The sequence below is a fragment of the Galeopterus variegatus genome, unplaced genomic scaffold, assembly GCF_000696425.1.
Source record: "Galeopterus variegatus unplaced genomic scaffold, G_variegatus-3.0.2 Scaffold1409, whole genome shotgun sequence".
NCBI classification, from domain to species: domain Eukaryota; kingdom Metazoa; phylum Chordata; class Mammalia; order Dermoptera; family Cynocephalidae; genus Galeopterus; species Galeopterus variegatus.
The window spans coordinates 262,141-265,141 of NW_007727520.1; positions in this window are offsets into that span (position 1 = coordinate 262,141).

The following is a 3,001-nucleotide window of genomic DNA, read 5'->3' on the forward strand; positions in this document are numbered from 1 at the left end:
TACTGTCCTTTCTAATAGGAAAATAGAGACACAGACAGACTCACAAGGAGAACATTATGTGATGCTGGAGGCAGAGGCTGGAGAGATGCAACTACAAGCCAAGGAATGCCAAGGATTGCTGGCAACACCAGAAGCTAGGCAGAGACAAGGAAGGAGCATGACCCACACCTTGATTTCAGACATCCAGCCTCCAGAACAATGACAGAATAAATTTGTTATCTTAAGCCACCAAGTTTGTGGTAATTTGTTATGGTAGACCAAGGAAACTAACATAGTAGCCATTGGACAGAACTTGGCAGTACACCTGTGAAGGATTTTATGGTACTTTCATGTGCCATGCACACCAATTAGTGCTGCACGGGATTGAGATCATCATTAGGAATGCATTAAGGAAAGGCACAGAATGATACACTGAGAAGGATCTTTGGAGATGATGTAGTTTGGTCAGCTTATTTTAAAGACTTGGAGAGTAGAGTTCAGGAAGGGCAAAGGGCTTGTGCAAGGTCACATGGCTATTTAATTGCAGGCCCCATACCTGTTTGGTTTACAATGCATCCTCTGTAATCTGGAATCCTGCCTGGTACATTAGAAGGTACATAATAAACAATTGTTGAATGAATGAATGAATGAATGAATGAATGAATGAATGAATGAAATGCAAATGCATGATCTCCAGCTCAGGATTCCTTCAAATAATGTTTTCATGGCTTGCTAAGATTAAAACCAACAGTCCTTTGTTGGCAATTACTTTTCTTCAAATACTCAGGTTAATGCCTACCAACTGTAGATTGATTTCATGTTGTTGAAAATGTCAAGGCTTCTTGGAGATTTAGCCAGGGAAAATTTCTAATATTGAAGCATAATGTTTCTTTTACCACCTAAAAAAGACTTTCCTGTCCCATTGGACATTCCTTTTAAATAAATGGCTGAGTTTCCTAAAAACGGTGCCACCTAAAATTTACCAATATTATACCAACCCATTGACTCTAGTTATATTTAGCCTCAGGCCTTGGAGATAAATTCTTCACTGGACGTTCACAGGGATAATGGCAATATGACTAACAGCCACCACTTATTGGGCAATGACAGTATGTCAGATATTTGTTAAGCACTTTGCTACATTATCACCAGTCTTCACAATAAAGATTAATGATACCTTTCAAAGTATTGATTGTTTCTATGTTGTCCAATAAAGCAGCCAATGGCCTTGGGAAAAGCTCTTTTTGGAGGCCTGACATTAGCAGTCTAGTGAACATACAGGAGGATGCTATTCTGGGTTTTTAAAATTTTTTTTAAATTTTAGTTTATCAGTATACAATGTAGTTGATTTTCATGTCCCTTTACCAATTCCTCCACTTTCCCCCTCCCCCTCCCCTCTCCCCCCATCAACATCATGTCTGTTCACTTGTCTTAACAAGTTCAAGCAATTGTTGTGATTGTTGTGTCTTCTTCCCCACTCCTCACCATTTATTTATTTGTGTATTTATTTCTTTATTTATTATTAGCTCCCACAAATAAGTGAGAACATGTGGTATTTCTCTTTCTGTGCTTGGCTTATTTCACTTAATATAATTTTCTCTAAGAACTTATCTTACAGATGAACTCCCTCAAGCGTGCAAAGACATATGTCCAGAGATGTTTGTTGCAGAAATGTTTGTAAAAGAAAAATATTGGAACCGTCTAAAATGTCCATAAACAGGAGTTAAAGGGCACATTTCATTAACAGAATGCCAGAAAGCCACTGAAAAGAATAAGGCAGATCTATATGTACCAGTATGGAAAAATGTCTAGGACACAGGATTTGAACAGTATAGTCCCATTCGTGTAAAATAAATACAATTATATAGAATATATATAGGAAGGGAGGAGGGAAAGAAAGATGCTCTAATGTTATTTGTATAAAATAAAGACAGTTATGAAGAATATATACAGAAAGAAAGGAAGGGAGGGAGGGAGAAAAATTCTGGAAGGATGTATAAAATTCTGCTAATATATGGGGAATATAACTAAGAAGCTGGAGGTGGGAGGCAAAGAAAAAATTTTCTTTTTTAACCTAAAAGACTTCTATACTTTTCATATTTTTAAACAATGTACATGTATTAAACCTATAATATAAAACCCAGTTACTTAAAAATAATAAGAAAATACAATATGTAACTTGTTATTAACACCCTTGGGGTCTGCAAAAAGACCACAAAGAAACCACACAAGCTTATTTCTGCACTGATACTCCAAAATGAAGAAAAAATTGGCTCTCAGCAGAATTTATACTGTTACATGCAAGCTCAGGTTAACAACATGCTCAGAATAGACCAGGGATAGCAGAACGGAACAGATTCAAAACGGAGTTAGCCAAGCTGTTAGAGGAAAGATATTCCAGAGTGCAAATGTTGGGCAGATGGATGGCCCAAGATGCTTCCCAAATTGTTACTAAGTCTCAAAAGGATACAAAAATGTAATATGTAACATGAATTCTTAATTTATAAGGGGCCTCTTTTTTTCTGTAAGGAAACATTCATTTCCAAACTCTCTGGCTTTAGTGGGCTAATTTGTGAGCCATTAAATGTTCAGCTATAAAATCCTAATATTTACTGGCTGATTTCTCTGTGCCAGGCATTTTAGCCCTCACAACAACCTAATACAGTAAGGTTTTCAAAGATAGGTAAACTGATACATAACTTATCCAAGGTTGCTTGAGGAGTAACTGGTGGTGGAGCCCCTCTTTTGACCCTCCTGCTTGCCAAGGCACGTGCATCTCAACATTCTAGAGAGGGGAGGATCCTTTAGGCATCACCTTAGTCTACAGGTAGTGGCTGAGGTGACCCTGGAACTCAGGTCTCCATTCCGAGTGCTTGTCCTTCCACTCTAACAAACTTCCTCTTATGCCTTGCATAGATAGCAGGTATCTCAGTCAATGCTGGGCTGAATTAAATTGGGCCTCTTAGGGCCGAGCCTGTGGCGCACTCGGGAGAGTGCGGCGCTGGGAGCGCAGCAGCGCTCC